Source organism: Lissotriton helveticus, chromosome 2_1 (genome assembly GCF_964261635.1).
Source record: "Lissotriton helveticus chromosome 2_1, aLisHel1.1, whole genome shotgun sequence".
NCBI lineage: Eukaryota > Metazoa > Chordata > Amphibia > Caudata > Salamandridae > Lissotriton > Lissotriton helveticus.
Window position 1 is genome coordinate 840,275,707 of NC_136059.1, and position 13,820 is coordinate 840,289,526.

General features: G+C 45.5%; 1 protein-coding gene and 1 long non-coding RNA gene across 2 annotated transcripts in view; one reads left to right on the plus strand and one right to left on the minus strand.

The window, feature by feature from the left end:
- The window catches only part of SRFBP1 (serum response factor binding protein 1), a 271,124-nt gene that overhangs the window by 208,928 nt on the left and 48,376 nt on the right, over positions 1 to 13,820 (plus strand). The gene's annotated exons all lie outside the window — the stretch shown is intronic.
- The window catches only part of LOC144818283 (uncharacterized), a 183,944-nt gene that overhangs the window by 40,994 nt on the left and 129,130 nt on the right, over positions 1 to 13,820 (minus strand). Inside the window, exons 2-3 of the long non-coding RNA XR_013607082.1 lie at positions 10,756 to 10,805; positions 9,838 to 9,889 (exon numbers count right to left, since the gene is read on the minus strand). This is a non-coding gene — a long non-coding RNA (uncharacterized LOC144818283). The remainder of the gene's footprint in view (positions 1 to 9,837; positions 9,890 to 10,755; positions 10,806 to 13,820) is intronic.

A 13,820-nucleotide genomic window follows, 5' to 3' on the forward strand; every position in this document is an offset into this window, starting at 1 on the left:
TGTACCAGCTGAATTTATGCCACGAGTATTCCCTGAATAGCGTTCTGATAGCATTATCAGTAGTTGTGCATCCTTTTGTTATAGTACTCTAGCAATTTTGTCTCTGCAGCTATGCGGGATAAAAATTCTTACTGTTTATGGGAGTTATAATCAATGCTATAACCTTACCCGGGCATACCAAGAGATCAAGATGGGAGTGTCCTTCAGAATTTGTAGTTCCAACATTTATTAATATTCTGCTTTGGAGTGTGATTTCTTCCAGACCACTTGAACCTTTTTGAGGACTTGGGACTCTGACCATAGCTGGCTTCACCAGGAGAGCTCAGGCTTTGACTGTAGCATAGATGCTGTCATTTTCAGGTGCTAGTGCCACTGTCTCATTGGAGACACTCTCAATGTCATTGGCCAGCACTTACTAGAACTTGAGAATAGGCAGTTGTAGTTGTTAGTATCGCCTCCTTCCCCTAAAGTGTACCCACTTGTGGGGCTGAGGCTTGGAGTATGGATCCACTGAAGCCTCGCCTACCCCTGAAGGTTTTGATGTCGCACCTGAGGGAAGAGACAGTTTATTGGGGATTTTAAAGATATAGAAGAAAGTTGGAGGCTTGTGAAAGAGTTGATGGGTCCTATTTTTCAGGAGTTTCATTATGGTACACACTAGCTAAGGTACAGTTGCTGTGGTTTTCAGCTTTGCTCTTGAGGTATCCTAGATGAGTCTAAACTGAAGAGGTGTGTCAGTATACTGGTGACGAAAGCAGAACTGGCCAGGTAAACTGAAGATCCTGTTCCTACTAATTGGAGGTGTTAGACCGCCCCATCTTCCTTCAGTATGGGGTGGCTGGAGGAGAACTCTAAAGCAAAGGAGTCATGAGTAGAAGGGCCTCCAGTACTGGGGCTGCAGAGATGACTAGTGCAAACCTCTCTCCCTTCAAGATCGAAAGTGTTATAAAGGAGGATATGTCCTGGCTTCATTGCTACTCTGATGTTGAGCAGCCACTGAACAAAACAGCAGCTGATGATTGGCCATTGTCCCTCATGTCCTGAACTTCTTTCTTGTGTTTAGGGGAGGGTACACTTCGAAACTGGGGGAAATAAACTTCTCTCACTTCCTACACCAATTAGGCTTTTTGCTATGTTACCCTTAGGTGCCCAACCCCTTAGTGCAGGGGATCTTTAGCAGTCCAATTCAAAGAGACTGGCTCAAACTCATACTGCATCAACCGCTCCTACGCTAATGAAAGGGATGCAGAACTCACTTGTGATTTGATGGAGCCTTTGAAGCAACAAGGGTCCGACGCCAAAAACCTTTCAGACCTGGCCATCTACATACCTTCCCAGGCAGGCGATTCTGGTGGGATAAGGTTGTCACTTAAGAGGGTAGTAGAAAGCCTACTACTTCACTGAATTTACTCACCCCACTTGTACAAGACGAGACAGGGTGACAGTAATAAAGTGAAAGAACATAATAAGGACCCTTCGCCTCCCATGTACCTAACAGAAAGCACACTGGGTTTCTCAAGCCCATATTCTTTTGGCTTCTCTTCTTAATCATGAAATGTGTTGCTTCTGTAAGATAAGAGGACTACTGCCCTGCATGTGGTCTAGGTAGTTCTGGAGAGGCTCTGAATTACTGTTCCCCAAGTAAGAGAAACTAAAATTATGTGAGAGCACATATTGTGAGTGATACAAAACCTTTGCTTATAACCGGAGTATTGAGACATAAGCTACCCAAACTTAAGAAGAATTTAAAGAGCAGGAAATAGCAGAACAATGTAATGCTGCGGTTTCATAGTATGAAAAAACAGGTTCCAATCAACACCATTTTGCACTTACAGCTCTATTAAACAGCTATAGTATACTATCTGGTCCTACCATTATGTAATGCTGTACCACTGGTTGAGAGTAGAAAGGCAGAACATGAGTGTGATTATGTCTTTAAAAACGTGCCTCCAGCTAACTTTGTTTTTATCCTCCCAGTTTCCTCTCAGGTATATTTGGGTACAGAGAAAATTCCATTGGCAGTGTAGTGCTGCTCGCTCCCCTTCCCTGCGAAAAGGAATTTGATTTCTTTTGTCTAGTGTGATAACTAAATAACTTTCATATTTTACATGTCCTTCAAGGTAACAAAATGGATGAAATGAACTTACAACTCTTGAATGAAGCATCTCTCATGTGGTTGAGGGTTGAATAAAGGGTGTGGTATCTTTATTAAAGTAAGACTTGACTTTACCTCTCTGAATGTATATTTTGACAAGCAAATGCTCATTGCTGCTCTGTTGGATAGACCTTCATAAAGTTGTTGGGCTTCAGGATGAATTTCAAGTAAAAGTTCCGATTAAATATTTATAGTGTGTACCAGTCCTTTACAGTCCTGCCAAGTATCACGCTTCAGGTGTGACGCTCACGCGTTTCAGTGCGGTGTTCTGCATCACCGCACTGAAATGCATTGTCACGCATTATTGCCACTCGCCAGCGTGCGCCACCAGCAGCACCTGTGCACTGGCTCTGCTACTCGAGAGAGACGTGCTACCAACAGCTGCTTGCTGGGCTGAGTTCAATAAATAGTTCAAAATCCATCTGCTCTCAGCTCTGGAGTGGATGAGAGCGCTACAATGTAACTAATCTGCTCAGCCTGTCGTGCCTGGGCTGGCACCACGCGGCTTTCCTTTGACTCTCTCTCACTGCTGCCAATGAATTACCGACGGGGGTCCTGCCCTCTCAGTAGTCGATGCTAGGCTGTCCAACACTGTGGCACACCAGGGGGCCCCAGTGCCGTCACGTCCGGAGGAAGAGGAAGCGAGGCAGAAGAGCGGGGGACTCAATCTGAGTCCGTCAAGTCCTCCTCGCCGGGTGCACATTCAGTCTGTGCTGACTCTTCATTCTGCAGTGTGTAGGCAGCGCTGCAATTTAATTAAACGCCTGGTGTGCCCGCGTTCACGTAACTACTTGCCAGCCCCTGTGACCGGGGGGACTCGGAGAGTGAGACTGACCGACCCAGAGTGATTAATTCCACTCACCGACGACACAGGACACTGAGGCTTTAATCACTTGATTTATCTTGGTTAGACTGTACAGTTTGGAGACCTGTTTGATTTGTTCTGGTGCTCGGTTTCTCTGGTGATGTCCAGACAGAAGAATCAACAAACACGTGTCAAGTAGTATCCTTAATAAATGCAGTTGCCTGTACCTCGCTAAACACCTGATCCCCCAGTACCCAAGACGACGTGGAGCGACCCCTCGCAGTGTACTGTGTAAAGGTGGTCAGGCAGGCAGCATGCAGTCAGTCAATTTTTACAGCGCACCACGGAGAGAGCTATAACATGCTCCCTCCCAACAGTAGTAAGGAAGGCAGTGGTGGTGCCCCGGTGGGTACAGTGTGACGCACACATCGAGATTATGGCCAGAGAGGCAGAAGCAGAAGTCACAAAGGGGAGCAGTCATTAAATAAACAAGCATTTGCAATGCAATAGATCTCGCATTTGAGAGAGTTTGAGCTATTGGCATTGTAAATTACAATGCCTTTCATTTATGTGTTTTGAAAAGCTGCAAGCGGTACGTAAACACGCACTTTGTACTTTTAGTCCTTGCTTACAAGAAGAAAGGCTGGCAGTAATAGAGGCGCAGTTATTGCCAGCCTTGCATCTTGTAAGCAAGCACTATATGTACAAAGTGCACCCTCGCAGGTTTTCAAAACACACAAATAAAATGCATTGTCATTTGCAAAGCCAATAGCTCAAACTCTTGCAAATGCGAGACCTATTGCATAGTAAATGCTTGTTAAACATGGGCACCCTAATGCTACCTTCCCCGAATTCCGGCACATCCTGCCCCCCAATTATTGTTCTGAACAATAGTGCCAGGGTTTGTGCCCACGGACAAAGGTTAAGTTTAATAATGTCTGAGGAAATACCGTCATGCCCTTGAGCTTTTCAGACCTTTTATCATTGATTCAATGCAACTAACTGAGAGGAGCGGAATGCTCTCTACTTCCACCTTGACGTGCAAACTCATCAGCGAAAGTCCCAAGGCACCCCTAAGATCATCTTTTACCTTGTACAATTCTGAAATGTATCTGACCACGGTATCTTCGGGAATTGGTACTGCTGCAGTTTTTGCTGCTGACCCAAGTATACTATTGGTTATTCACCAGAAACCTTTTAGGTTGCTAGCATGAAGGGAGATTATTGCCTTTGTTCGAAAGCTCTCTTTTCCCCTTCACCTAATTTGCTGCATGTCTTTCCTGAAGGCTTTTTTGTGTTGTCTTATTAGGCTCTCCCTTATTACCCCACCTGGTTTGTACGCATCTCTTATTTTCTTGTTTAGAGCTGCAATAGCCCATACCTTATTCAAACTAAAAGAGCCGTTCTGACTCTGCCCCTATCCAGCCCTACAGGCGCATTGTCCCTTAAAGAGGGAATGAGCTTTTCAAAACTCCGAACTATGTAACGTGAGGGAAGGTTTGGGCTTTTAGCAACCCCATCATGCCGTTTATAATGTGGCGTTTTAGTTTGGCAGACCACACTATTCTGTGCTCATTTTTGCAGTACAAAGGCTGACCTGTCTCTTTGATGAACACCTCTGCTTAGTGAGAGTATAAGAGGCTTATGGTCACTACCAGCAAGAACGCTTACCACTAAATCCTTCACCAACCCAAAGTTCTTTGAGGAGATAATTGCATAATAAGTCAGAGATGTTACCCATCCATTATCAAACGCTGGCTGCACCAACTGATCACCCGGACACGTACCATTTATTATAGTCATGGTTTTTTTTATAACCCACTTTATTAAAGGGTTTCCAGCAGGACACATGATATCACAGTTCAAGATTAATCGATGCTCATGCACAACAATACAGCAAGCCCAGTCATCAGTAATATAAAACATTACAGAGTTAATTTGACACTTCTTTGTAGCTACACCATTTCCCCCGTATTCGGCCGTGCTTCTGAGGGAAGCCAGTAGCCTAAAAAATTGGCTTCTCCTGGTGAGCGTACCAGTCCATCCCCATCAGCCATATTCAGACAATCAGTGACTTTTTCTGTTTCCATGCACGATTCCACATCCCATTTGGCAAACAAGCAGCCCACCTCCTAATGATATGCACAGCTCTAGGGCCACCAATGTCCTCCATCAACCCCAATAGCACAATGCGGGGTGTGAGCTCTAGGGTGTGGCCCAAGACGGAAGAAAGTACTTGACCCACCACCCTCCCAAAAGGGCCTCAACACGGACACACGCAAAATTGGTGGATGGCTGGCAGGGGGCGGTCAGAGGTCTAGTGGCAGCTCTGTTAGAGGTGTCGGAGGACGAGGTATAACGGTCAGGGTGATCAGCGGGGGGAGTAGGGGGTATAGGGGAGTGTCCATACTCTGGGTCAGTGGGCATGCTGGGGGCGATAGGGAGAACTACAGAGGGAGCCCTAGGAGGGGGGTATGTGGGTGGCTGGGCGCAATAGGCTGGCAGGATGGTGGATTGTTGGTGTAGGTGTTGGTTCCCCTATTTGTGTTACGCACATGGTTTCTGAGTTGGATGAAAAGGTCCGCAAATTCATTAAGATTGTTGGTTGAGGTTTGGATCAGAACAATGACATTTTTGTAGAGGGTGATGGTGAGGTCCGCTCGCAGGGTAGAGGAGGGGGCCATTGTGAGTTTGGTGCCGTAAGGAATGTTTTTAATTGAGCGAACGTTGAGAAGGAGCGCCAAGGATTTGTGCCAGTCAGCATTTCTTCTGGAGTAGAAAATGAGGTCATTTATGCAAATGCCACTGTCTATGTTGAAGCGCAGGTCATATATCCGTGTCTCAGGGTATCTTTTTTAGGTGGCGTGCTTGAATCATTTAGCAGCAGTTTTGGAGAGGTTGGGGGGGGGGGAGTAGGCTAGAGTATAGGAGTTTTCCCCAGACCACGTCAGGTCAGGACGTGACATGATCGTTAGTGACTGGCTCAGATGTGAAAAACGGGGTAAGAAGACTGCGGAGGTGGTGAGTTTCTGGGTATAAAGGCGAGATGAAGTTATGGTGACTAAGGTCTGTCTCACAGGGCGTTTCTTGCTAGTCGCTAGTTAGGTAACCACTAGTTAGGTGGGACTACCATCATCATAATGTGAACTGTGAAGTTATACTGGAAGGTTTTCAGATGATAACATTTTGAGGCAGCACCATCTTAAGGTCAGGCACTGTGAGGCGATTCAGGTTATCTTGGAACGTCGCCATTTTAGAGTCAGGCATAGGATGGACAGGTAATCTTCGAGCATTAGCATACACTCAAGGGCAGTAATGCATTTAGTTTTAGGTTTTAGGTGACGTTTGTAGAGCTGCTTCATTAGAGGAGCAGGAGCCGTGGGGAGTGACCTGAGATGCACTTCAGGGCATGTCTCTTTTCCTGCGCGCTCTCTACAGGCTGCCAATAAAGAAGAGAATTATCTTCAACACGTTAGTACATAGAGCACTGCACCTTTCTGGGGCAGGCTATCTTAGAGCTAGAATTAGTTTCTATGTCCCCTCCAAAAACCTGCCGTCAGCCCATAGCCTCTTGGCAGAGGTTCCTAAGGTCCGTCGCACAAGAATGGGCGGAAGAACCTTTACTTATCTTGGATCAGTGGCCTGGAATAAACTCCCCTTGGGACTGTGCTTCATAGGGCCCATCACCTTGTTCAAGAAAAAGCTGGACATGGCTCTTTCAGCAAGAATAGATGATTGAGATCTATCTCGTGGCTGACTGTAAGCGCAGCACCAGGGCACCCCTTGGAGTAGCCATGTGCTTTAGAAGTCCAATTTCATTGATTCATTAAGCAGCACTGCCTTTTTTCTTCCTGGCAGAATATCCACAGATCCAGAGTGTTCTGCAGAGTTGGTGTCTGAGGTCCAGTATGTATTCCCAATTGTGCCTTTGAAGTGGGGAGAAGCTTCTAGAGGCATGCTTTTAAAATGCACAGGTGACCATCCTTCCTAGCCCTGGCTCCAGACTAAATACAGGGGGTATGCAACCCTTTGGTTGGAGTCAGAACACAGCCTATTTAAGTGTAAGTGGGGCTGGGTCCGGTTACTCCCTCCTATTCTGCCAGTGATGGCCCACCCAGTCACACCTAAGCTCACCATTGTGTGTGTGTGTGCGCACCTAGGAGGAATACACAAAGCTCAACTGTCAACTACACCCAGTTATGTGACCTAGAGACAGGCTGCAGGCACCACATGGCTAAGGTAGAAAAATGTAAACTTTCTAAATTTGCCATTTTCAAAATTGTAATTTAAAATCCAACTTCACCATAAGTTAGGGTTTCTCATTATAATTTTAGAGAGACCAGATATGAACTGGTTACCTGTTCCCATTTGGAAATGACATTTATCAAATGTAATACGGAAACTCCAGTGTTATCCTTTAGGAGAGTTAGGCCTTGCAGTAGCTCAGAAAACACTCAGAAATCCATTTTGGACCGATTCTGTTGGGCTGGAATGTACCAACAGGTAGAGATACTGCAGGGATTTTGCGGTATGTCAGAAGAACAGCCGTTATCTTCCCATTAGGGCCCCCCTACTTCCTTTACCGGTAATAGAAGAACCATTCACAAGAGTAGGAATGAACATCATAGGTCCCCTTTGCATAGTGGTTGCTGATTTGTCCTGAGATTAGTGGTCTGTCTTTGCCATGCGTGATCACGAGGCGGTGGCCCTGAGACAACCAAACACTACTCGGATAGCAAAGGCTATAATTAACATCTTTTCAAGGGTCAGGTTTCCGAAGGAAATATTGACCGACCAAGGAACCCCGTTCGTATAGCGACTCATGAGGCAAGTGTGCCAACAATTTGGCATTAGACAGATTTTCACTCTGATTATCACCTTCAAACGGGTGGCCGTGTTCAGAGGTATAATGCCACATTGAAGAATACCTTGGAAAACGTTATAGGAGTTAGAATCCTGGAAATGGGAAGACATGTTAACTCTGGCCCTCTTCACCATCCAATTTAAGACCCAGAAAAGCTCTGGGTTTTCACCATTCGACCTTCTCTCTGGGCGTGAGCCACATTCTCTTCTAATCATGGCTAGAGAAGAATGGGAACAAGAAAAAGATGGAACTAAGCCCTTTCTTGAATATGTCACTTGTCTTAAAACCCATTTGGGACCAATTAGAAGTATAGTGAGAACCACAATGGAAACTGGCCAACATACCCAAAAAACTCAGTATGATAAAAAGGCAAGGGAAATAACCCTAGACGTAGGGGAACACATCCTTTTAATGATGCCCTCTTCAGAACACAATCTTCCTGGACAATCACAAGGTCCTTATGAGGTGGTGGAAAAGGTGACCCCAGTAACCTATCAAATCGCAACAGATTCAAGTAAAAAAATCACACAAATCTATCACATACATCTTTTAAAGAAATGGGAGGTTCCGTTACCTGTCCTGATTGGGAGAACCTTGGAAGAAACCCTGTTTTATGTTCAGTATATAGATACTGGCCTTCCTGCCAACCTAGCCCACTGTCTAACAGTCTGACTACATCTCCTTCAAGAAGTCTTGTCCCTGGTTACACTGCCTTGTTAGTATACCCCAGAAATACAACCCTGGGGAACAAAGCGTGGTTAAGAGCATATCGCCTTCTAGAAGATTGGCAAGAGTTCATTGGTAAAGAAGTGAAACAAATACTACGAATGGGGGAGATTGAACCCTCCATTAGCGAATGGAATTCTCCCATAGTGCTAGTGCCAAAACCGGATGGTTCAGTACTCTTTTGTTTTTTTTTAGAGATTTTAAACACAATCGTTAAATGTGACTCCGCTCCCCTTCCTCGGGGAGCAGATTAGGGGAGTCCAAATATATCAGCACCTTAAATTAATGTAAACCCTTTTTCCACACCAGGAGGTTTGTTTCATTTCACAGTATTGCCCTTTGGGCTAAGTGATGCCCTTGTAACATTCCAGCGCATGATGAATACCATACTAAAATGTCACAACAAATATTCAGATGCTTACATTGATGATATCGTCATTTACAGCCCTTCATGGTATCTACACTTGAACCACCTACAGACTGTTAGTCAGGCCTTGGGCGTTAGTGGGCTAAGATTTATCCAGTTAAAAGCCACTTAGCTGCAAAGAAGTAACATACCTGGGGTTTCTCTTGGGAGAGGGACACATCTGGCCTCAGTCTGAGAAAATTGCAGCCATCTCCAAAGTCCCTTTGCCGAAAACCAAAAGGGATCTGTGTGCTTTTTTTGGACTCCTCGGATACTACAGACTGTTTAGCCTGTGTTTTTCACCAATAGCTGCTCCCTTTCCAGATTTGTTAAAAAGATTCGGAAAGCCGAACAAGAGTCACAGCAACCCTCCCCTGTCGTGTTGGAAGCCTTTCAGGCCTTTAATGAGTCCCTCACTTCTGAACCTGTTCTAACCAGTCTGGATTATACCAGGCCATTTGTTCTCCAGACAGTGGCTTCAGGGGTAGGTCTCGGGCAGTGTAATATCAAACGGCTGAATGTGCAAATAAGTAGGAAACTGTTTCCCTGAGAAAAGAACAATGCTGTAGTAGACACAGAGGCTCTAGCCATTAAATGGTCCATTGAGAACCTACGCTATTATCTAGAGAGATGGTGAATTCACTCTCTTCAAGGATCATGCTCCCCTTGAATGTATGGCCCATAATAAAGGAAACAATGACCATGTTCAACGTTAGTGTGTGGCAGTACAACCATTTCATTTTCAAACCTTGGATCGAAAGGGTATAAATCATACCAACGCTTATTTCCCCTTTCCCGGTATCCCCAGGAAAAATGTCCTACTAGTAAGAAATTAAGGGACGAGGGATGTGAAGAGGAAACTATGGAGCTTATATGCTTACCAGGAAGGAGTCCCCAGGTGCACTTGGGCCGACACTACATTCACTGGAGTACCTGTGAAGGGAAGGAGAAATCAGGGGTTAAACAAAACGGAAACCCAGCATCCACAAAACTAATAAAGAATCCATGTGTCTTTCACCAGTGGGCGGGGCCCCAACAAATGAAGGCCAGTCAGAACCTCTGGTCGGAGGAGATAAAGACGTACAGACTTGCAGAGGAAGTACACCTGAAGTACCACGAAGTTCGGGGAGGAAGGAACCTACAGCCGACTAGAGGAAGAGGCGCCAGACGGAAGTCGACGAGAGTAAGACTATACCACCATCCTGGAAAAGACCCAGAAGACCTGGACCACGGAATGATGGACACCGATTGAGGATGCTGAGAGCTGCCACAGCGGTGTAGTTGGAGATTGACGCTGGGGAGGGTGTGGGATGGTAGTTTTAGGGTGATGGGAGACTACACCATCTGCTTTCACTACACTGGGTTTAATTTAGTTGCCTTGATTGTTTTGTTTTGCATTTTGGACTACTTCATTGGAACGCAGATGGTATAATTCAGCTGCTGCATGAGGTTAATGGGACACGCACAGGATGTATGTTCAAATTGAAAGAGACTGTGTTGTTCTTATTTTACCTACCCAGTAGTGAATTTGTAGAGGGTAGTTTGTGCAGAATACAGCGAGACCGCTAACAATCGGACCCGCTCCGACCACCTGAAGACAAGAAACCCCATAATTCTTTACCTCAATGGGAGGAGGGAGAAGGGTCACGGGTGTTAACAGACATGCATGAAAGGGATTCCCAAACAGGGACTATTTCAATGAAACACAAACCCAGAGTTAATCCCTATGCTTATCAAAATCTATAGTGTGGTGATGACTTGGGAATAGAACAACCCAAGTATATAAAACTCCTACTTACTGCTATTTCTTTCCCGAGACTCCTGGTGGCGCCATCCTGAGGGAGAATACCTAAAGATAGAAGAAATAAAAACCACATCCCAGTTACATCCGTGGAAAGACGATCACATCACCATCCCACCCATTCAAGACTAGAAAGAACCATAGTTCTCCAATTGTACAACCAATAAATATTCAACATTCAGAAACCTACCCAGCCTCCGCATATCATTATATCCTCCCAGCCCTCCTATAATGTATTAAAAAGGTTGGTTTGTGCCTGGCAAAAGGTTTGTTTTGCCAACTGGAAATAGCAGTTTAAAATTGCACACACACACAGGATGCAATGGCAGGCTTGAGACATGTTTAAAGGGCTATTTACTTGGGTGACACAATCAGTACTGCAGGTCCACCAGTAGCAATTATTTTGCCGGGGCAGGGCACAGGCGGTGCCACTTTACCAGGGACTTACAAGTAATTTCAATATGCCATTTGTTTGTAAGCCAATTTAACAAGTTTAAGGGAGAGAGCTAAGGCACTGATTAGCAAGGTAAAGTGCGCAGAAAACTAGGAGGTCTGAAGGGAAAAACATATGGGGAAAAACACACCAAGGATACCAGGTCTAGCAAGGATTTACGTATGGTGTGCCACCTGTTCCTCTTTATCTCTTACTTTGATTTTTATATTATTTTCACACACCCTTCAACTCATTCTCCAGAACATTTACACCTATATAGTATTACAATTGTGAAATCTTATTAGAGATTAAAAGACCCGATGCATTTCAGATAAAACTATCCTTCATCAGGGAAAAAATCTTCTTCATTCTAATCTCCATTTCTATAAATAGAACAAAATATGTTATGTTATGTTATGTTATAGATTATTTGTATAGCGCCTATCACCGCCGGTCTCTAAGCGCTTAACAGAGAAAACATAACACGCTGGTATCCAAGAACCCTCAGTTGTTTTGCCGCCTAAACTGTTATGAAGGCCTTTTTAAATAGATGGGTCTTCAGTTTTTTTCTGAAGGGTAGTAGCTGGAGTTCCTCCTTCAGGGCAGACGGGAGCTCATTCCAGAGTTGCGGGAGAAGCACAGACAGGGCCCTGCCTCCTCTGGTTTTTAGTTTGAACCTAGGTTGAGTCAGATTGGAGGTTGTTCCTGAGCGCAAGGATCTTCCAGGAATGTACCTCTTCAGACGTTGCTTAATGTACTCTGGGGCTTTCCCAAAGAGTGCCTTATGGGCCACACAGAGACATTTAAATTGGACTCGAAGTTTCACTGGAAGCCAGTGCAGCTTTTGAAGCAGGGGGGTTACATGCGAGTTTCTGGGCATGGAGTGGATCAGCCTAGCTGCGTCATTTTGAACCACCTGCAGCTTCCTCAACAGCTTACATGGCAAGCCAAGATATAAGGCATTGCCATAGTCGAGTCTCGAGATAACTGTGGCAGATACGATCGATTGCAGGGTGGAGGCAGATAAGATGGGAACTAGCTTTCGCAGTTGCCTCAACACACCTATGCAAGATCCAACGACTGCTGAGACTTGGGGGGCCATTGAGAGATCCGCATCGATCCTTAAACCCAGGCTTTTTACCACAGTACCAGGAGAAGGAGTGGTTCCTAGCTCAGGAGGCCAATACAGGTCATTCCAGGGATCCTCTCTATTGCTGATTACCAGCACCTCTGTTTTATCAGCATTCACTTTCAACAGATTGTTAGTCATCCAGTTGACCGTGAAGCTGAGCAAACTCCTTACTGATTCCTGGGCCTCTCTAGTGTCATCCAGCTGGACCAATAGCTGGGTATCGTCCGCGTAATTGAAAACTTCACAGTTCATACGCATGAGCTCCTCTACCAACGGTTGTAGATAGATATTAAAAAGCAAGGGGGATAGAGCCGACCCCTGGGGCACTCCCCAGGCTACCTCACTGATCCCGGACAGCTGGTTTCCTAGCTGCACTCTCTGGGTGCGACCCGTCAGGAAAGATTCTAGCCACATTAGCACCTGGCCTGAGATCCCCAGTTTCACGATCCGGTCCAGCAAGATGGTGTGGCTGACCGTATCGAAAGCCGCCGATAAGTCTAAGAGAATCAGGGCGCATGGTGCAAATACAAGCTCGGGGTCTCTGGGAAACTCTAGTCTGTTAGTATGTGCCCCTCAGTGTTTCAGAATGATATCCCATATTCTTACCAATTCTAGTAAGTTAAACCCCTATGTATATGTATCAATTCTATACCTCTATAAATGCAGTTGACTACTTTGAAAAGTGAGTCCTAACCCCTTCCATGCTTATGACGAGCCCAGCTCGTCATAACGGCCGCGGCACACCGACGCGCAATTCATTCCCCGCCTGTACTGGAGAATCAATCAGTGGGCGGAGTTGTGACGAGCCCAGCTCGTCACGAGCACAGATCCACTGTGGCTCATGACGAGCTGGGCTCGTCACGAGCACCGCGGCTCCACCCCCCCCGTTCCCCACCCCCCACGCCGTGGGGGAATTACCCCAGCGACGAAGGGGTTAAATGTGACAAATCATGCTCAAAACAAAACCACAAGTGACTAAACTCGTATTATTACCAAGTCAATCTGTGAATTTGTTCTGTTGTTAACAAAAACAAGTCCTGCGTTAAACCAAACTCCATTACCATCAAATCCCCATATGAATAATGCAATGACAACCATGTAAAAATGTGCTATTAATTATGTAAAAATATGCTCTAAATAAATTATCAAAACATTAAAGATCCAGTCACAGGTGGCTGACTATCTGTAGGAGGTGGCGCTTGGCTGGCTGAGTGATGTGTCCGCCTCTTCCTCAAGCAACCATTTACATTCGATAAGATCATGTCAATTATCTGGGAACTTCAAACTTGTAAAGCTCCTGGCTCGAATGGCTAGTCAGCCAAATTCTACAAACAGTATGCTGTTGTCTTTACTTCCCACTTGCTGGCTGTTTAGAAGGAGGCTGGGTCGCAACGGACCTGTCCCTACCCCCTAATGCAGTAGGCAATCCGTGTGATGTTGCTAAAACCAGGGAAGCCCACCAATAAATGTGAATCACGTAGGCCATTCTTGCTACTGA